This window comes from Acomys russatus, chromosome 28 (assembly GCF_903995435.1).
Source record: "Acomys russatus chromosome 28, mAcoRus1.1, whole genome shotgun sequence".
In the NCBI taxonomy this organism is placed as follows: domain Eukaryota; kingdom Metazoa; phylum Chordata; class Mammalia; order Rodentia; family Muridae; genus Acomys; species Acomys russatus.
In genome coordinates, this window is record NC_067164.1 from 25,592,043 (window position 1) to 25,614,536 (window position 22,494).

At 44.5% G+C, this 22,494-nt stretch overlaps 1 protein-coding gene across 5 annotated transcripts in view; it reads right to left on the reverse strand.

The window, feature by feature from the left end:
- Brd4 (bromodomain containing 4) overlaps positions 1 to 17,987 on the reverse strand; it is an 83,761-nt gene extending 65,774 nt beyond the window's left edge. For 2 of the 5 annotated variants that reach the window (XM_051170769.1, XM_051170767.1), the window contains exon 1: positions 17,799 to 17,987. The gene's annotated coding sequence lies outside the window, so the exon portion shown is untranslated. Of the gene's footprint in view, positions 1 to 17,331; positions 17,422 to 17,798 lie in introns of those variants that run through there. The other 3 variants (XM_051170772.1, XM_051170773.1, XM_051170768.1) reach the window with 2 other exon arrangements.
- Between the last annotated feature and the right edge of the window lie 4,507 nt (positions 17,988 to 22,494).

A 22,494-nucleotide genomic window follows, 5' to 3' on the forward strand; every position in this document is an offset into this window, starting at 1 on the left:
AGACCCTGTCTCAAAAAACAAAACGAAAAGAAAAGAAAAACAGAACACTGGCTGCTCTTCCAGAGGATCTGGTTCAATTCTCAGCACCCATATGATGGTTCAGAACCATCTGTAACTCCAGTTTCAGAGGACCCAACCCCCTTTTTGGCCTGTAAAGGTTAGAGCAGGTGATACATAGACATACACACAGGCAAAATACCCACACACACCAAGAAGAGACTTGCTACCCTATGAGCATATACAGGGGGAGGAGGTCCCTCTCAGTCACAGTCACAGGGGAGGGGAGTAGGGGGAAAATGGGAGGGAGGGAGGAATGGGAAGGACACAAAGGATGGGATAACAATTTAGATATAATATGAATACATTAATAAAAAATATTTTTAAAAAATACCCATACACATAAAACAAAAAAAATTTTAAAACATTTTAAAGAAAATCAAGTGTCATAGGCACATGTTGAGATGTTTCTAGCCAATGAGGTGTTATTAAGTTATTACATAGAAGCTGGGTGGTGGTGCACGCCTTTAATCCCAGCACTTGGGAGGCAGAGGCAGGCAGATCTCTGTAAGTTCGAGGCCAGCCTGGTCTACAAAGTTAATCCAGGACAGCCCCGGCTACACAGAGAAACCTTGTCTCAAAAAAACAAAACAAAAGTTATTACACAGATACACTTGGTAAACATTACCTAGCTGTAAGCTAAACATACATAAAAACACAGCTAAAAAATTCACTGGTAACTATTTATATAATAATGGAGCTTAAATTCTTAGAAACAGCGAGTAGAACTATAATTGCCGTGATGTAGTAATAGGACAACCTTAATAGATAACAGATTTAAATTTTACCTTTACAAAAAGAGACATTCTGGAAGAACCACCAAGATCACCCAGCAGGTAAAGGCACTCTTTGGCCAGGCCTGCTGACCTGAGTTCAATCCCAGGAACCACACAGTAGAAGACAGAAGCTACTCCTAAAAGCTGTCCTCTGACCTTTCAAAGGCACTGTGGCACTCATGCCCTCAAATAAAATTGGAAACAGGCAGGCATGGTGGCACACGCCTTTAATCCAGCATTCGGGAGGCAGAAGCAGGCGGATCTATGTGAGTTCAAGACCAGCCTGGTCTACAAAGGGACTCCAGGCCAGCTAAGACTACACAGAGCAACCCTGTCTCAAAAAACCAAGAGAGTAAAAAACAAAAAATAAAATAAAATTTGAAACAAAAGTACAGAAAATCTTTTGCACAATGATATGCATGTAACTAACATGTTCTATTCCTAGAGCTGGTTAAAATAGTAAATCTGTGTTTGATGTCTCCCTATGGGAGGAAAAGTAAGGAATGGCTTTACTCCATGCTCTTCAACTATAAAGAGAAGATTGGCACGCACACATCACAACTACTACCACTGAGCTGTTTTAAGTGTCAAAAGAGACACTACACAAAATTAAATGCTCAAATGAACAGCAAACAAAAGTGAGTATCATTATTTGAAAATAAAGTCAAGCCAGGCTCAGTGCTGCATGCCTGAAATCCCAGCAAGAGGCAGAGGCAAGCAGATCTCTGTAACTTTGAGGCCAGCCTTGTATGCAGAGGGAGTCCAGAACAGCCAAGGCTACAGAGAAACCCTGTGTCGAAGAGAAAAGAAAAAAATTCAAAATATTGTTTTATAGCCTTTTATAGCCTTATGTTCATTGCGCTTGTACATGAGCTCTGTGGATAGCCATGCTTTGTTCTTGTCCACTGCTAAGCACTGACCTCCGGCACCTGTATGGTCCCTGCTGCCTGGGACAGAAAACTACCCAATAAGCAGAAATTCAAATACCAGAAAACTTGCAGAAGTACACAAGGTCCAAGTCTACAACTTGGGAGCCATCCTACCTAAACCATCAGGTACATCTTTCTTGGCTTCCGCTGACTCCAAATGGAACTGCCACCAGCATTTCTTAGTGGCACAGTTCAGTTTTCAGTCCTTGTTTAAACCTTCTCTATATACAAATTGCCAAAATGGGTAGTCTTGCTCAAAGCTCCAATCACAAAATGGGGTTCAGCGTGAGACAGGTGATAACACTCTGCTCTAAAAACTAAAGATACAATACATGGCTAAGTACTAAATGACTGGTATGGTTAACAGGTTGCATAGTTAGCGTTGGGGGTGACAGAAGCCCTCTCGAGGAAGTTGAATCTACTACCAATGTTCTCATCTCAACCTGAGTCTGGCCTTCTCAAGTTAGGTTCTCATTTCAGCATTAGAGGAATGAGAAAAGACATATCGGTGCTTAATATTATGATCTAGATCTTGTCACCCTAAATCCTGGACCTCTCATGTCTCTCCCCAGAGGGCCCTGCGGAACTCTTACTAACCTCTGCTGGCAATATTGAATGATTATCAAGTCTAGTTAATAGCACGGATCTCCACCTGCTTTCAGGGCCACAAGACTAAAGTGAGGCCACTTTCTCTAAAGCCTGTCAAAGTAGTTAACAACAGCACTGACTGAATTTTCCAGACCACTTCAAAGGATTACTTATGCACAGCGTAATATCTACCAGCCTAGATAATCTTCTGGACACTGGACAGAGCTGCTGCTCTAGAAACTTGGGAGGGTTGCCAGATATGGTGGCACATCACTGTAATTTCGGCACTCCTAAGTCAGAGGCAGGAGGACCATAGCAGGTTCAAGGCCAGCAGGGTCTATACAGGGAGTCTCATACCATCCAACAAACACCTTCCTCATCTCACAAAACAGAAAGAATACACAGGAAGTGAGGAAAGGCTGGAGAAATGAATGAGTTAGTGAATAACTAATTGGAGTAAATTCACTGTGAAGTCCAAAACCAATGGGTTTGGCTGGAGAAGTGAGGCATCATAGAAATGGTCTAACAACAGCCTGTCACAGAAACCAAGGTGCAATAAGGGAGTCTGAGTATGAAAGCAGAGAAATATATTATGTTGTAGTAAGGTGTGTGTGTGTGTGTTCATTCCTCCTCCTGGTCACTTTCTTTATGAGAGAGAGTCATGGTTGACCTTGTGCTCTCTACAAAGTCAAAGCTAACCTTGAACTCCTGCTCTTGCCAGCCTCTGCCTCCTGAGTTTTGAGGTTATTGGCATACACTACAACTAGTTTCTAGAACAGACAGGGAAAGCATCTTTGCTCACTATCAAATTCTCACTACATTGCAATATAGGGCACAGTGGCAAATCACCCACTATATCCAGCAAACACACTGTGAACAGGGGTCCTCATAAAGGACAGTCCCTTTGAGTAATGTTGGGGGCAGGGATTACCTACAAACTAAAACTAGATTGTACCAGCACAAGTAGTGTTGAAAGGCTTAAGGGTCACGTTTTCTAGACCACCTAGTTCAGACAACTGATCTCAACACGACTGGGCCAAGTGTACTCTCTGTGGCTCTATTTTTGCCACAGTTTACTAAATATCTCCCACTCCCAAAATTCCTTTATTTTGCTGGCCAGTGGTGGCACACCCCTTTGAACTCAGAGGGAGGCAGAGGCAGGCAGACCCTCTGTTCCAGGCCAGCCTGGGCTACACAGAAAAACCCTGTTTCAAAAAGAACAAAACGTCAAAAAACCTCCTTTCATTTCACTCAGACTCACTAGACTATCAAAAGGAAACACAGAAGTGACTCAAATCAAGGCAGCTGGTGCTCTAGAAGGAACTTTTCTCAGGATGAAGTTAAACAAGTGTTCCCGCCAGTGATTTCAATGTCAGCACTGCTTTTACCGACCAGATAGATGAAAGAATAAAAATGTGAGCTGGAGAGTTAGCTCAGAGGCTAAAAGCACTGGCTGCTCTTCCAAAGGTCCTGAGTTCAATTCCCACCACATGGTGACGCACAATCATCTATTATAAGAACCCTATAATGGTGCCCTTTTCTGGAGTGCAGGTGTTACATGAAGGCAGAACACTGTATAAATAATAAATCAACACATCTTTTTAAAAATTTATTTAAAAAAAAGAAAGAATAAGCCAGGTGGTGGTTGCACATGCCTTAAATCTCAGCACTTAGGAGGCTCAGGCAGGAGAATCTCTGTGGGTTCAAAGCTAGCCTGGTCTACAAAGTGAGTCCAGGACAGCCAGGGCTACAAATAGAAACCCTGTCTCAGGAAAAAAGAAGAAGAAGAAGAAGAAGAAGAAGAAAGAAAGAAAGAAAGAAAGAAAGACAGACAGACAAGCAAGCTGTACAAAGTTTCTCACCCCTCTTTTGATTTCTCACCCTGCTGAGTACTGAAGGCCCTGCCTCTATGCTACATCCTTTCCTCTGATCAGAGGTAGCTCTTTCTTCTTTTCCAAGATCCTTTCTGGAGTCTATTTTGTACATATACATATTATGAACCATTCAAACCAACTGAGATTCCTGAAAGCAAACCTGCCCCAATGGATTCCCTCTTCCCCCAGAACAGAAAAGCAGATTCTAGAGTGTGATCCCTGAAGCTAGGTACTGCCATTAACCAGTTCTATGACCTTGCAAACCTTCCCAAGTGACTGAGCTCTCCTTGCATCATGCCCTTATTACAAAAGTGGGGATGGTACTATTAAATACTTGTTAAGTCTTAAGATTACAGCCGGGCAGTGGTGGCGCACACCTTTAATCCCAGCACTCGGGAGGCAGAGGCAGGTGTATCACTGTGAGTTCGAGGACAGCCTGGTCTACAAAGCGAGCTCAGGACAGCCAAGGCTACACAGAGAAATCCTGTCTTGAAAAACAAAAAAAAAAAAAAAAGTCTTAAGATTACTTTCTAAGGACATAAGGAATACAGCATTACCAAATAAACATGAAAGCACAGGCTACTCAAATATTTTAGAGTGCAGCAACCAATAGTGGTATGCTCAAGCCAACAGTCTGGGGAGGCACCTATGGTAGGCAGTGAAGTAGCAGCTCTCATACTTACAAAGAAAAGTCAGTAGAGAGTAGAGCAAACAGGCCAAGAGATAGTTGTCCTGAGATGTGTGCAGCATAATTCAAAAAGGGCCCAAGAGAGGATGCTGATAATTTGGAACTTCCTTCCTGGGATTACAAAGATATGAAAGTGATAACCTTGAAATATATTAATTCCAACGAGTGTGGTGGCACATGTCTTTAGTCCCAACACTTAGGAGGCAGAGGCTGGCAGGAGAACTGTGAGTCTGAGGTCAACCTGGTCTACAAAGCAAGGCCAAGATAGCCAAGATAACAAGAGAAACCCCGTCTCGAAAAACCAAAAAAAGAAAAGGAAAACTGCTTAAATTAATAAAAAGCCATGCCTTTACACTAGCTAAGAAATGGGAGTTATCAAAAGCTAACAATAAAGCCAGGAATGTTGGCCCACGCCTGTAATCCCAGCACTGGGAGGCAGAGGCAGGCAGATCTCTTTGAGTTCTTCCAGGCCAGCCTGGTCTACAAAATGAGACCAGAACAGCCAAGACTACACAGAAAAACCCTGTCCTGAAGGGCAAGGAAAGGTAACAATAGTACATGAAGACAGGAAAATAGCCATTAGTGTATATACTGAAGTGTCAACCCTTAGAAGTTAGGGAGGGGTGAAAGAGTTTATCACAGATGTTGTACTGTTCTTAGTGAGTTATTTTCCACTCTCACCCAATTCTGCCCCAATTACAGAAGTATGAATTATTTAAGTTTATGGTATTGTATTTCCGATTTCTTCCACCAGGCAGTGATGTGAGGAGGGAGAGTAGAGTGACAACATCCCAAACACATCCTGGTACGTTGCCACGTACCTGATGTGCAATACTTTCTTACAATTGTCTTCTTCAACCTGCAGGTCTATGGCTGAACAACTGTCCCCTAACTGAGAGCAGGCACTAGGCCACATGAAAGACCACAGCCATACATCTTATCTTCTAAGTCCACCTATCTCCACCAAATAAATCATCAGGCTAGGTAAGGCCTATTAGGTTACCTTCTGCATCAAAGGTTCCAAGACAAATGGACAGGACATTCTCCACACTTACATGGAGAGCAGGGTCTGACTCTGACATGAACTCTGGTGCCCCATATTTGACCACTTCCCCTTGGTGGGGAGGCCTGGTGGCACTCAAAGAAAGAATAAGCAGACTACCAAGATGAGACTTGACAGCCTATGACCATATAGTAGGAGAGGAGGTTCCCCTCAGTCACAGGCCTAGGAGAGGGGAATAGGGTGAAAGTGGGAAGGAGGGAGGACCGGGAGGATACAAGTGATGGGATAACAACTGAGATGTAATCTGAATAAATTTAAAAAAATAAAAAAGGCTCCAAGACAGCACCAAATCCCAGCAATAAGAGCTATGGAAAGCAGAAGTTAGGGCAAAGTTCTGGGGGAAAGGCCTTTCTTCAACTATATATTATATTACACCACTCTTAAATTCTTCATTCCCAATAAAGAACACAGTAGAGCCAGGCAGCAGTGGTGCATCCCAGCACTTGGGAAGGCAGAGGCAGGCATGAGTTTCAGGCCAGACTAGTCTACAGAGTGAGTTCCAGGACAGCCAAGGATATACAGAGAAACCCTGTCTGGAAAAAAACAAAACAAGGGGCTGGAGAGATGGCTCAGGGGTTAAGAGCACGGCCTGCTCTTCCAAAGGACCCAGGTTCAATTCCCAGCACCCACATGGCATTCTCATACTAAGACACATAAAAATTTAAAAATTAAATAAAATATTTAAAAAACAAAACAAACAACAAAAAGGGAATAAGGTGAGGAAGGCACAGGGCACTCCAGCAGTATGGCAACACAGCTGACACAAAGGTAACTTGAGAGCTCTAGGAAACCCTCTCATGGAGGTTTACAAAGACAAAACTACTGAATGTTCTGGACTGGTTTGGGGCCAAAACTATGACTCTCTCCAAGAGCAGGATGTATGTATAAGTCTCCAAAAAATGTCTAAGCATCATAACATGCGCCACTGCAAAAGCAAACACAGTAAATCCATCCTGAAGGTACATCTCCATCTTCAAGTTTCAAAGTCTATGTGTGAATGCGTTTTTTTGTTTTGAATCCCATCATTCGTTGAATTCTTAAGGGCCCTCCGGCCCTGCCTAAAGCTAACAGCTGATGCTCTAGCTGAAAGTTTGACTGGTCTAATTTTTGACCACTGGACTGTCAATTTTGACGAGTGCTTTCAACAGCAAGAACCATAGGAAAATGGCCATTCTAGCGGAGTTTTCTATGATTAGCAAATCTGAGTAAAGAAATGGTAAGAAGACTTATAGAAAGTTTAGCGGGGCTGGAGAGATGGTTCTGTGGTTAAGAGCACTGATTGTTCTTCTAGAGGTCCTGAGTTCAATTCCCGTCAACCACATCTAGCCTGCAATTGTGCATGCAGGTAAAGCACTGCATACTTAATAATAAATAAGCAGATCTTTAAAAAAGAAAGAAAAACAGTTTAGTGCCAGGCATGGTAGATAGTGCACACCTTTAATCCCAGCACTCAGGAGGCAGAGGCAGGCAGAGCACTGTGAGTTCTAGGTCAGCCTGGTCTACAAAGCCAGTCCAGGACAGGCAAGGCTACACAGAGAAATCCTGTCTCAAGAAAAGGAAAAAAAAGGAAGAAAAAAAAAAAGAAAGAAAAGAAAAGAAGCAAGTTTAGCAAATCATGAAACTAGGAGTTCCTTCTGCAAGCACGGAAGATAGAGCCAAAATATCTTATAGAACAGTGTCGTTCACGCAGGCCCGCTGAAACTTACCTATCTAGCTTCTTTTTTGTTTTGTTTTTCAAGACAGGGTTTCTCTGTGTAGCCTTGGCTGCCCTAGACTTGCTTTGTAGACCAGGCTGCCTTTGAACTCATTGTTCCTCCTGCCTCTATCTCCGTGAGTGCTGAAATTTAAAAGGCGTACACCACCATGCCAGGCTCCTATCTGAATTTTAAACCAAGACTTCCTTACAATTCTTCTGTGGTGTAAGACTCTCATCCTTGTGTTCAGCCAACCTAAGAACCCTATTACCAACAGCCTAATCCTCCTACCCACCCAACAGACTTTGAGAATCAGCTTAGCTACTCCTCTACGAGCGTCCAGAGTAGCTCCCTCTGTACCTGACATACAACAAGATATAAACCATGTCTTTCACTTCTGTTACTAACAGATTTTGCTCTGATTTAAAGAAAAAAAAATCCATTATCATCTTCATTTTAAGCCTTTTGGTTTCTGGCAGAAGGGATTGGACGGAGGCAGATTGGAGGGGGGCAGGTGATGTCTTGCTATTTAGCTTAAGACTGCTTGGATTACAACATGTGCACCATCACCACACAGATTTCAACTACTTTTGGCTTATGACCTAGGAAGGTTATTAATACACTCTCCTTCCAATTTAAGAGTCTATTCAAGAACCACTGAGCCTAGTTTGTCATGTTCAAACAGCAAGGCACTGCTAAGAGCTGTTACTTGGGATGTACGACAGAAACCAGCTAAGGTGCCTACAGCAAGGTAGTTTAAACATTTCCACTCTGTACCGACAGATGGACAATGCTGTAACCCAGAGTCCTCTGCCATCAAGAGGGCTCTTTACTGGAAGGAAACACTTGACCTTGAGGTCAGAGTAGCAAAAAAGGTAAAAACAAGCTCTAAAGTTATCATTTGAGCCTTTGGCCTCACACCAAACAGCATCTATGTGTTGTTTACCTTTGCTTTTATGGACAAAGACTCATTATGTGGCTCAGGAGAAAATTGCAATCTCTCTGTCTCAGCCTCCCTAGTATTGGTACTTACTACCACATCTGCCTAATGACTAACAAATTTCCTTTTGTTGTAACTAGTTTGGTCATATTGAAGTCTGTTTTTATGGTACTGGAGACTAAAACCTGGGTCTCACCCACATCAGTGTTCTCCCATAACTGTATCGTATGCCCAGCCCAAGTTTAATTTGTTACTTATAAAAGAAATCTAACACAAGACTTAGTAGAAGTTACCTTAGCAAAAGATGTGGACTGAGGAAATGGCTCAGCAGTTAAAAGACCAAGGTTTGGGGCTGGAGAGATGGCTCAGTGGTTAAGAGCATTGACTGCTCCTCCAGAGGTCATGAGTTCAATTCCCAGCAACCACATGATGGCTCACAACCATCTATAATATGATCTGATGCACTGTATACATAATAATAAATAAAAATTAAAAGACCAAGGTTTGAATCCCAGTCTGCAATTCCAGTTCCACTGATATAATGCTCTCTCCTGAATTCCAAGGACCCTTGTTCATATGTGGTACACTAACATGCTCAGGAGCACATATAAACAAACAATATAAATAAGTATATAATAAAAAGACATGAGGAGCCGAGCACAGTGGTGCACACTTTTAATCCCAGCACTCAGGGTGCCAGAAGCAGGTGGATCCCTGTGAATTCAAGGCCAATCTGGTCTACAAAGGAAGTCTAGGACAGCCAAGGCTACACAGAGAAGCCATGTCTTGAAGGAAAAAAAAATGAATAAGTAAAAGATATGAGAAAAGTACCTGAAAATAGAAGACAAGTACCTTACCACACAGCACAGTATGCATAGAACGCACAAATGACAATCTACAAATACATCTTGTTTCCAAACACAGACAAGATCTCCACTCCCTGCTTCCAAAACCATGACCATACCCAAACTTCTACCAAGCACTGAGTACAAATAGAAACTAAAGACCAAAGCATTTTCACCTAAAGCATATGCAGAATCACTCTTGGAAAGGGAGGGGGTGGGGTGAGGGGGGAGAGGGAGAGAGGGAGACCCCTCTCTTAAAAGTAGAGGAAGGGGAGGGGGGAGACATTCCAACACATACTCAGGCAGATATTATGAGTTAGCCTTGAAATGTATGCTATTCTTTGTCACATCTTAACCCACTAATTCATCTTATGAGCCACTGTTTGAAAACAGATCAAGAATTACTGTTGGTCGGGTGTGGTGCCACACGCCTTTAATCCCAGCACTTGGGAGGCAGAGGCAGGCGGATGGCTGTGAGTTCAAGGGCAGCCTGATCTCCAAAGCAAGTCCAGGACAGGCAAGGCTACACAGAGAAACTGTCTTGAAAAAAAAATTTTACTGTTATGTGAAATGACTCAATACTTGTATTCCGACACTCAGAAAGCTACTCAAAGATTTTATTGAGTTAGATGCCAACTTGAGGTACAAAGATCATACCTCAAACTAACAGCAACAATACTTCTCTCAAACTCCAGACTCTAGAACCAAACCCTTTACCTCATTTTATATATAAGAAACACTCCTGGGAAATCACAATAGTCCAAAGTCAGCTGCCCTGTACAATTCCCACTCTTCCACACTGGCAGGTTCTTCTTTCCCGCCGCCCCCCCCCCCCCCTTTTTGATTTTTTTTGAGAAACAATTTCTCTGCATAGCCCTAGCTGTCCTGGAACTCACTCTGTAGACCAGGTTGGCCTTGAACTCAAAGATCCACCTGCCTCTGCCTCCTGACTACGGGGATTAAAGGCTAGTGGGTAGGGGGAGACCCGCAGCGGCTCACACTGGCAGGTTCTATACTTCATGTGGTTTCAACTCTACAATAATGATCAGCTCCCATTAAATACATGCTTCCTCAAAATGAATACCAACTATTTTAGACATAAAGTCCTCAAATTTAAGCCTCCCTTTAACTATCCTCTTCCTGTTTTTTGTTTTGGTTTGTGTGTGTGTGTGTGTGTGTGTGTGTGTGTGTGTGTGTGTTGGTTTTTGGAGACAGGGTTTCTCTGTGTAGCCTTGGCTATCCTGGACTCAACTCTGTAGACCAGGCTGGCCTCAAACTCACAGCGATCCACCAGGCTCCACCTCGCGAGTGATAGGATTAAAGGCATGTGCTACCACGCCAGGCTTTAGCTCTAACTAAAGGCCAAACTACCTGTAGTCATATGTGCCTTATCGCCTGAGGTTGGACAACTGAGGATATTAACCACACTCAAGGACACAGGAATTACTAATTGGTATTTCTGGAAACTGCATAATACCAAGCCCAACAATACCTCTCCCCTGGCACTGTCTCCACGATGTGTCCAAGTCTCTAGATGTAAGAGCACCTTACAAAGAAGTAATTCTGATCTTGAATGGAAACCAAGAAGAGTGACTACTGCAAAGTAGAAAAGACCTGAACAAATATTCTTAGCCCTTTCAACACAACAAATCCTACTGGTTTCCACCTGTCCCATAGTACAGCATAACAGAACACTAAGATATGTCCTCAAACTCAACCACAGAGTGTCACCCTTTTCCACATTAATGCTTAGGAACACTAATCCCCTTCAGAACTGTAGCTTTCAGAGATAATATAATTTCGACAGGAATAGGCAGCCATGAGTCTCAACCCCAACAGTGAGCTCCATGGCTCTCTCTTTCTGGTATTCAGTGCTATGCAAGACTTTGCTATCTGCAGCAAAGCTCAAGAGCCTTTCCACACTAACATGATTTTCTATAGGAAAAAAGGGGGGAAGGGGGAGACAAGCATGATAGTACCTCATTAATCACAGCACTCGGGAGATGGCTAATTTACTCAATTTCTCTTAATTGGCTTGTTTTCGGGTTTTGTTTGCTTGTTTTTTGTTTTTGAGACAGGGTCTTACAATGTAGCCTAGACTGGTCTGCAGACCAGGATGGCTTTGAACTCAGATCTGTCTGCCTCTGCCATTTTCAGGGGTAGGATTAAAGGTGTATACCACTACACCCAGCAATTTCAAGTTGGGGTGAATGTTCAAATTATCTGACTGATTTGTAAAATACACCTTTATTGTTTTTAAAATTATCTGTATTACCTGTAGGCCCGGCTAACGATCAATTAAGACACAGACACTTGTTTTACACACATACATACACACATACATACATACATATTTTACTTGTTATATTTTAAAATAGCCTTAGTTAAGGTGGGGCAGGGCAGATCTCAATCCTCTAAACTACCTCCCATAGTGGGGCAGGCATGGGGTCACTGCCTCAATCTCATGCCATCAATTTCCAATAACTTCTATCAAGCTATCTCCCATCCATAATTCCAAATACTTGCTCATGTTCTTCATCTGGGCCGGATTCTCCATCCACGTCACCAGCCATGTGCTTCACCTCCAGCTAACCCATGGTGGTCTTCCTCTCTTCCCTTCAGGTCTCTCCTTTCTCTGTGGCGGTGTTTCTTCTTCCCAGAATTCCTCTCCCTTACCCCTATCTCCTCTTCCCTGCCCAGGTGGCTTTTTACTAAGCAAAATATTGGGTCAGAGACTGTAAGCAGTAATTAGCATCAAAATACATCAGACCATCCCCAAAGCTGGCCTCACAGAGATCGGCCTGTCTCTGCTTCCCAAGTGCTGGGATTAAAGGCCTGTGCCACCACGGCAGGCTGTTTTTTACTGAAAACATGAAAGTTCTGTTAAGAAATTCACCAAGGCAGTGGTGTGTGTGTGTGTGTGTGTGTGTGTGTGTGTGTGTGTGTGTGTTTTAAAAAGGTTTTTGGAGTGCAGAGCAGTGCTGTGCAGTGGTGGCTTTAATCCCAGCACTGAGTCTGAGGCCAGCCTGGTCTACAGAGTTCTAGGACAGCCACGGCTACACAAAGAAACCCTATCTCAAAAAAACAAATAGAGAAAAAGGGAGGGAGGGAAGGAGGAAGGAATGGGGGAGGGGGGATTGGAGAGAGGGTGGGATGAGGTGGGCCTACTCATACAAGTTTATTATTATTACTCTCTTAATCTCCCTTTTCAAAAATTTTTCTGCAGGTCAGAGTTGAAACAAAAACCAAATCCAGTCAGCACACTAAATAAAAACTCACAACAGTACACTAAGCAACGGTATACCATACTGCTCAGACTCAGTAAGTTATCTTAGTGAAAACTCATGTTCCTTGCTGGGTGCAGTGGCACAGATCTCTAGTCCCAGCACTTGGGAGACAGAATCAGGCGGATCACTGTGAGGCCAGCCTGGTCTACAAAGTGAGTCTAGGATAGAGAAACTCTTCTCTTGAAAAACCAAGCCAAAGTTACATAGAGCAGCCCTGTCTCAAAAAACAAAACAACAAACAACAAAAAAACCCTCAGAGCCAGGCGTGGTGGTTGCACACCTGTAATTCCAGCACTTGGGAGGCAGAGGCAGGCAGATCGCTGTGAGTTTGAGGCCAGCTGGGTCTACAAAGCGACTCCAGGACAGCCAAGGCTAACACAGAGAGACCCTGTCTCAAAAATACAAAAGTACAAAACAAAAAACAAAAAAAACCCGTCACACTCCTTATAAGTCACAGTATTTTTTAATGATCACACTGCCTTTAGTATTATAAATGGCAAATTACTATCCAAGTGTTAAGATGTTATTTTAGACACCAAGGACACAACATAGAATAAGAAAAGCAAAGCCAAACAAAATGCTCTCTTGTAGAACTTAATTCTTAATAAAGAAAAAAAAAAAAAAAAAAAAAGGAACTTACAGGAAAATCTGTTACATGCGCATGCCACAAGTATGAAGTGAAAATGTTTCATGTGCATGCCACATGTATGAAGTGAAAAAGCAGGAGCAAGAATTTTCTCACAATTCTTAACTTTCCAAATGTCCAGTGTTTTCTTACTAGAACAATAAAAACCACAAAGACTTATCAGATACTATTTTTCAAGACATCATCTCACCATGTAGTCCTGGCTGCCCAGCAACTTGCTCTGTAATCAGGCTGGACTCAAACTCAAGAGATCCTTCTACCTCTAGAGTGCTGAGATTACAGACACATGCCACAGTGCCCAGCTTAGACAAGTGTGTGTGTGTGTGTGTGTGTGTGTGTGTGTGTGTGTCAGTTCATATGAGAGCTGAGGTTACAGGTTACTGTAAACTACCACTGCAGTCCCCTGGAAGAGCAGCTGAGCCATCTTTCCAGTCTCTAAACATCAAAATACTTTATATATCCAGAGACAATGACAGTGGATTGTCAGAAGCAGACTGCCCGAAACACCTTTTTTTTAAAAACAACTCTAAGCAGGATGGTGTGGCTCATAGCTAGCACTTGGAAGGCTGAAACAGGAGGACTGTCAAGTTTGAGGACAGCCTGGACTACAGAGTGGAAAACTTGTCTCAAAAAAACAACCTGGGGAGCAGGCAGCAGCTGGAGAGATGGCTCAGTGTTTAAGAGCACCGCCTGCTCTTCCAAAGATCCTGAGTTCAATTCCCAGCAAACACATGGTGGCTCACAACCATCTGCAATGTAATCTAATGCCCTCTTCTGGCCTGCAGATGCACATGCAGACAGAACACTGTATACATAATAAAAAAAACAAAAAAACAACCTCAAAGACTGGACAGATGGCTCAGAGTTATGAGCAGAGACTGCTGTTCCAGAGGTTCTGAGTTTATTTCCCAGCAACCACATGGTGGCTCACAACCATCTATGTGATCTGATGCCCTCTTCTGGTATGCAGGTGTACATGCAAGCTGAGCATTGTATACATAATAAATAAATCTTAAAAACAAACAACCTCAGGCCTGCCATAGTGGTATGAGCCTTTAATCACAGAGCTCCTTAATCACGTAACACTAGAGACAGAGACAGATCCCTCTGATTTTGAGGTCTGCCTGGTCTACAAATTCGAGTCCAGGACAGGCAGGACTTGTTACATAGAGAAACCCTATCTCAAAACACAAACAAAACAAAACAAACAAACAAAAAAGGCAAAACAAAACAAACCTCTCCAGCAAGGAGAGAGATATCTGTAATTGCTATTCTTGCTAAGGACCCAGGCTCTGGTCCTACCACCCCAATGGCTGCTCACACAACCTTTTGTAACTCTAGTTCTGGGGGCCTCAAGTACAGAATGCATTTAGTGCACAAAAATTAATAAAGCCCTCCAATCTACAGTGTTTCTAACTCTCAAGTCATTCAACAGCCTGAACTGTGTAACTTGAAAATACTTCATTCTTTCCTATTTCCAAAAGTGAAAGAGCGATTTAGTACAAAGGTCACAAGAACTGGCTCAAAAAGACTATCTTTTGGAAACAAAGTCTAAATCCCTTTAAAGGACTCAGTAATTTAGTGATATTTCACTAAGTGGTATAAGGTCTCCAGCAATCCTTAGCTATTTTCCCCCGTTGAAGCCCTCCAAATTAGACACAGGTTCACATTGGGAACACCCAAAGTATCCCAGCCACTTTTCTTGTTGTCATCGCTGTTAATTGGTTTTTTGAGAGACAAGGTTTCTCTGTGTAGCCTTGGCTGTCCTGGACTGACTTTGTAGCCCAGGCTGGCCACCAACTCACAGCAATCTGCTGCCTCTGCCTCTGGAGCTGCTGGTATTAAAGCCAAGCCTGGCCTATCCCTGCCACTTTGGCATCCCAGCTTTCATCAGTAGGCAAAAATCGCTCTCTCTCTCTCTCTCTCTCTCTCTCTCTCTTTTTTTTTTTTTTTTTTTGTTTTTTCGAGACAGGGTTTCTCTGTGTGGCCTTGACTGTCCTGGACTCATTTTGTAGTCCAGGCTGGCCTCGAACTCACAGTGATCCACCTGCCTTTGCCTCCCGAGTGCTGAGATTAAAGACGTGCGCCACCACGACCGGCTAGGCAAAAATCTCTTAACTTTTAACAGTTTGCAAGTGTAGAATGCTAGCAAGATAAAAGGGTGTAGTTTACTTCTAGTTAAAACTAACTAATGGCCGGCATGGTGGGTGGCCCACGCCTGCAATCCCAGCACTCGGGAGGCAGAGGCAGGTGGATTGCTGTGAGTTCCAGGCCAGCCAGGTCTACAAAGAGGAGTCCAGGACAGCCAAGGCTACACAGAGAAACCTTGTGGTAAAACAAACAAACAACAACAAATTAAAAAACACAACAACAACAACAACAACAAATTAAAATTTAAAAAAGCTAATGCTATTTGAAGAAACTTACTCTAGCTAGTCTTTAAACATTCTACTGTCTATCAAAGATATGGTGGGCAACAGGCAGCAATATATTTTGTAATGGATTTTCCTTCTCAATTTGATCAATATGAAGTATCTGACAGTTTTATCTTCTCCAACCTTGGTGGAAGAGGTTGGTTATCTATAAATGACACCTCCCCCCCAAAGATCATCCCCATCAAGATTAAAAGGAAAAGAATGTTCTTTTAAATTATTGCAAAGTGGTCGAGCGTGGGTGGGTGGAAGGGTGCACGCCTTTAATCCCAGCACTTGGGAGGCAGAGGCAGATGGATTGCTATGAGTTCGAGACCAGCCTGGTCTACAAAGTGAGTCCACGGCAGTCAAGGCTACACAGAGAAACCCTGTCTCAAAAAAAAAAAAAAAAAAAAAAAAAAAAAAAAAAAAAAAAAAAAAGAATTATTGCAAAGTCCATAAAACACAGTGCCATCTAAAGCCTTCTGGAAATTGAAAACACATTCACAAATCCTTTTCATTTTGTGCATAACTTTCTTTACAACTTCCAAGATCTACCAATTCCAGGTACTAACGATTCAGGAAAGTTGACATCTCCATTCATAAAAATTTTGCAACCATTATTATAGCACTAAACAACACACTGGCTTAGAAGTACACTGTGAGTTGGATTTTGGAGACCGGGACTATTAATGCCCCTTTGATAGTAAGTAAAAACATTTCAATTCTCAAGAGGCCTGCTGCAGGCTAACACTGGCATATAACATATACACACACAGAGAAGATAATCTCACTAGATAGCATAAAGCATAAACAAGTAAACAAGCAATAAACAAGTAAACACTTTAAAAAAAAATAATCCTTGTCTTGAGTAAAAGGGAGGTCAGCCACTAAGCAGAAGCACATGACTCATCCACCGGCCTGAGCGCAAGTATTCACTGTCCACTACATTAACCTGGTATTTCCCATCTCCAATCAAGACCCGGCCTCGGGGGCATCTCGTTTAAATCCTATTTCCGTGTATGTGCGCGCGCGCGCATGTGTGTGTGTGTGTGTGTGTGTGTGTGTGTGTGTATGGGGGGAGGCTCATTTTGCTGAATCACAACTCCCCCACATCCACACCCTACACCGACACACACCTGCAAGAAAAAAAAAGAAGCCATTGCAAGGGATGCCAGCGAGCACAGACCCGGCAAAACAAAGCACCCAAAGAGTGGGCTTCCAGGCTGTAAGTGGGTGGGCCGAGGGATACTCCTAGTCCACTGCCACTGCTCCTGTCCCCTGGGTCCGGCCTGGAGCAGGCGTGCGGTGGCAGTTCTCTCCCTGTGGACAGGATCTTCTACCTCTTTCTAGGCAGAGCTCCAGGGACGGCCGGGAAGGTGATAAGTGAGAACTCGTTATCACAGCAACAGCGGGAGGAACCAGGTGACGGAAGGAGAACACGCCGAGGCACAACCCGCAGGAGGCCCCCGACCCGAGACAGAACCTCAACCAGTGGAACCAGCGGTACCCAGGATCCGGGCCGGGACTTACCCGGGCCGGGCGCACACCGTGGATTCCGCGGCATCGGCTGCCGCTTCCTCCTCCTCCTCCTCCTCACTTGACAAAATGGCGGCGGCAGGAAGTGCCGGGCGCTTGGCCCGCCCCCCGCCCGCCCCCGGCTGCCCGTCCCGCCGCCCAGCGCGCCCGCGCCCCCGGTCCCGGTCCCGGTCCCGGACCCCAGTGCCGCCCGCGCCAAGGGATACAGCGGCGGCCGCAACTACCCCAACACGAAGCCCTCGAGCCCACCCTGCGGCCGCCGTACCAACGACGCGGGCAGCCCCGGCAGAGCGCGAGCAGCAGCAGGCTCCCGGCCCACGGAGCTGCGGCCTCCCCGCCCCCGCGCCGCGCCGATGGCGTAGGTGGTGGCGCACCGGCTCCATTACGCAATGCAGGTTACGCGGGCCGCGCCGTGAGGGCCCGGCACCCGCCTCGCGGCTGCGAAGGACACCGGTGCTCACCTGAGACGCTAGGCCGCACGCTGCCGCACGCTGTCCGGGCCGCCTGCGCGAGCCGGGGCCCGTCCGCCGAGTCCACTGCGCCGCCGCGCTCCCAGGCCCCGCTCGCCCGCGGGCACCGCCGGCAGCCTCCGCTGCCGCAGCCGCCGCCACTGCTTCGGTTCCCCGGCTGCGGGAGAGCAGAACAAACAGCCCTGCCGCCGCCGCCGCCAGCGCACTGACGTCACCACGCACGCTGCGTGCGCGGCCCCGCGTCATCGCCGCCGCCGGGCGTGCGCGGCCCGCCGTCCCTCCCAGCTCCAGAGAGCTTCGCTAGAACCAGCAGATGTTGAGAGGTGAGGACAGGCGACTGGCTCCCCTGCTGGGGGGACCTTCGAAGACAATCAAAGGACTCTACGGACCGAGGGAGGACAATGTGTACCCCGCAAACTGAGGCTAGCCCTACCGACAAGAGGTTTTGTTGTTATTGTTGGTTGTTGCTTTGGTTTGGTTTGGTTTTTGGTTTTTCGAGACAAGGTTTCTCTGTGTAGCCTTGGCTGTCCTGTACTCAATTTGTAGACCAGGCTGGCCTCGAACTCACAGCGATCCGCCTGCCTCTGCCTCTCGGCTGAAGAGAAGAGAATTTTAAGGCTGGGACAGACATCCAAAAATTTAACATTGATCAGATGACAAACACAAAAAGAGGCAGAGGGTGAAGAGAGACTTCAAAGACTGATGGTAGACATTAAGGCCTGAGGACTGTAGTTAATAGTACTACAGTGTAGGAGGTTGTGACCTGACCGTGCCTGAAAGTAGACCTGTTTCGCTACACTCAATTTATATCATTGTATCAATATATTCTGAGTAAGAGAATAAGCCATCAGAGTATTTTTTTTTTCCAGAGCAGGATCTTAAGAATGTTAACCCTTCTTGCCTCAGCCTTCCAAGTGATGAGCTCATATGTGTTCAACACCACACCCAGGCCTTCTTTCTTGGCTGGCCTCAGTAGAAGATTTGAAGATTGATTGGTACTGATATCTAAGCCTAAGGCAGTCTCCTTCTTATCCTCCAGATTAATTTTAATACCTAAAGACTAAGTCAGCTCCCAGCATACTCTTAAACTAGGTATGTGTCCCCTGGGGGGCTTGCAAAACATCCCTGTCTGGAATATAGAAGATCTTTGAGGTTTTTTTGAGGCATGGCTTCTCTGCATAATAGGACTGGCTGTCATGGAACTTGCTTTGTAGACCAGGTTGGCCTTGAATTCCCAGACATCTGCCTGCCTCTGCTTACCAAGTACTGGGATTAAATACATGCACCACCATGCCTGGCTAATATTGGATATCTTTATGATTGGTACAAGTTAGATTTGGGTTGCTAGCAGCTTCTGTGAAATTGCTTAAATTTGGACAGACACATAACCATTCCCTCTCTCTTTTGTCCTTAGCAATTTTTGGTTTCATTTAAAAAAAAAAAAAAGCTGGGCCATGCCGGTATAGGCCTTTAATCCCAGCACTTAGAAGGCAGAGGCAGGTGGACCTCTGTGACTTCAAGGCCAACTTGATCTACAGAGTGGGTTCCAGGACAGCTAGAGCTGTTACACAGAGAAACCCTGACTTGGGGGGAAAAAGCAGCTGGGTGGTGGTGGTACACCCCTGTAATCCCAGCATTCAGAGCGGTAGAGGCAGGTGGATCTCTGTGAGCTGGAGGCCAGCCTAGTCTACAGATCAAGTCCAGGACAGCCAGGGCTACAATATCTCGAAAAAACAAAACAAAACAGCCGGGCGTGGTGGCGCACGCCTTTAATCCCAGCACTCAAGAGGCAGAGGCAGGTGGATTGCTGTGAGTTCGAGGCCAGCCTGGTCTACAAAGTGAGTCCAGGACAGCCAAGACTACACAGAGAAACTCTGTCTCGAAAAATCAAAAACCAAAACATAACAAAAGTAATTGTAACACTTGTTAAAGCTTTTAACTTTGACTTGCAAACCACTGAAACTTGCAAAAAATCTCCTAGTTTTGCATACTGTTATTTCCAAAAGATATCAGAAACAGGTAGGAAAAGACACGTGATGCTGTGTAAATACAGAATAACGGTTGATAACAGATGGTTCCGTAGGTAAAGATGTTTTTCCTGGGCATGATGGCGCACACCTGTAATCCCAGCATTGGCAGACAGAGGCAGGGAGGCTGATCATTGTGAGTTCAAGGCCAGCCTGATCTACAAAGTGAGTCCAGGACAGCCAGAGCTACACAGAGAAACCCTGTCTCGAAAAACCAAAAACAAACAAACAAACAAACAAAAGGTACAATAGAGAGTGGCTGAAGGTACCCACAGTTGACTTCTGGCCTATACACATACATGCACAGACAAGTACACCTGTGTGTCTGTGTGTGCACATACTTACCCAATGAAAAATGCATTGTGAGACAAGACGATCTGAAAAGCATTAATGCCCAATACAATATGAACAACTCTGGATGAAATTACCAAGGCAGCAGTTCCTGTTTCTAATGAGTCTCCTAACCATGAGTGAATCCTAAAATTAAAAACTCATTTTGTACTTAGGTTTACATGGAACATGGAACAAGGATCATGCTTGAAGGTGTTTACAGGTAATTTTCCAAAGGTGTCAACCAAAGCATGAAAAGAATGCCAGAATACCTGATGTCCCCATGCATAGGTTGCTTTGTCAAAATGTACAGCAGACCTCCAAGTATGGTTCACACAGTGATTTAAATTCCTCCGTTCTCTTCTTCTGAAGAATCAGAGATTGATGAACAAACCTTTTTTTTTTTTTTTTTTTTTTTAAAGACAGGATCTCTTTGTGTAGCCCTGGCTATCCTGGACTTGATTTGTAGACCAGGTTGGCCTCAAACTCACAGTGATCCGTCTGCCTCTGCCTCCTGAGTGCTGGGATTACAGGCATGCACCACCGCACCTGGCTGATGAACAAACTTCTGTTGCTCCAGAAATATATTCTACAAACATACACAGTAAAAGACATAAAAACAATTCAGGGAAAAGCAGAAAACTTAAAGAAACACAATTCTGTATTCTATTTATGCAGAAAAAGATGGAATGGAATGAAAGAACTGTAGTACTTTTCCAATTAACACAATGACATTTACGTGAGATACCTGATGCCACAAAATAACCTTAGTAATGTGAAGGCCGCTCATTTGATGGGAGGTGTTCCTACCTAACAGTATTCTAAACATTCTTATTAGTTCCATTAGTGGCCTCCAAATCTGATGAACTCTCCGTATATACAGAAATTACCTTGAGTTGTTCCCATTATTTGTCACTCCCTCATACAGGAGTCCACTCCATTTTCTGCTTTCCAGTAAAAGTAGAGCCAACAGTGCGATGCTTAACAGGGATGGATTCTGTAAGACTTACTTCAGGGGCTGGAGACCTGGCTCAGAGGTTAAGAGCACTGACTGCTCTTCAGAGGGTTTAGGTTCAAATCCCAGCACTCACATGGCAGCTCATAACTGTCTGTAACTCCAAAATCTGATGCTCAGATATATATGCAAGTGAAACATCTATGCACATAAAATAAAGGTAGACAGGGCTGGAGAGATGGCTCAGAGGTTAAGAGCATTGGCTGCTCTTCCAAAGGTCCTGAGTTCAATTCCCAGCAACCACATGATGGCTCACAACCATCTGTAAAGAGATCTGGTGCCCTCTTGTGGCGTGCAAGTTTACATATAGGCAGTGAATCTTTAAAATAAATAAATAGGGGCTGGAGAGATGGCTCAGAAGTTAAGAGCACTGGCTACTCTTGCAGAGGTCCTGAGTTCAATTGCCCTCAACTGCGTGGTGGCTCACAGCTCATCTATAATGAGATCTGCCCTCTTCTGGCAGGCAGGCACACATGCAGACAAAACATTGTATACATAATAAATATATAAAAAATCTTTTAAAAAATCATATACATCTAAGGCTTGGCGTGGTGGCCCACACCTGTAATCCCAGCTCTCAAGAGACAAAGGCAGGCGGATCGCTGTGAGTTCGAGGCCAGCCTGGTCTACAAAGTGAGTCCAGGATGGCCAAGGATACACAGAGAAACCCTGTCTCGAAAAACCAAAAAAAAAAAAAAAAAAAAAAAAGACTTCACATGTAAAAGAAAATTTTGAAATAATTCTGTGATATGGAAACTTCTTTGTGTGTGTGTGACAGGATTTCTCTCTGTAGTCTTGGGTGTCCTGGACTGGCTTTATAGACCAGGCTGGCCTTGAACTCACAGAGATCCGCCTACTTCTGCCTCCCGAGTGCTGGGATTAAAGGTGTGCGCCACCATGCCCGCTTGAGATGAAAACTTTTATGTATTTTTCCTTCCACGCCCAGTAAACTGAGGCACAGAGGTAAATTGTTTTCCTGAGTTAGCATAACTAGCAAGTAACTGGACTGTGGCTGCACTCCGATCGGTAGCATCCCAGAGGCCACCGGACTGGACAGTGCCTCCATCTCCTTCAGTATTCCAGGTTCTCCCCCACTTTTGTATATTAGACTCTTCAGAAGGGCAGTTCCATCCTCCACCAAGAAGAGCAAGCCCTCAAAGACAGCACTGTTCAGAGCCCAATACCTATTCTCCAAACCTCATTCTCATCTGCAGGTTAAAGGAGAGTCAGTCATCATCACACGTCCATCGTGGCAAGAAGCTTTTCCCACTTCTCTGGGACTGGGCTGGTCTGAACTCCAGCCTCTGAAAGCTAA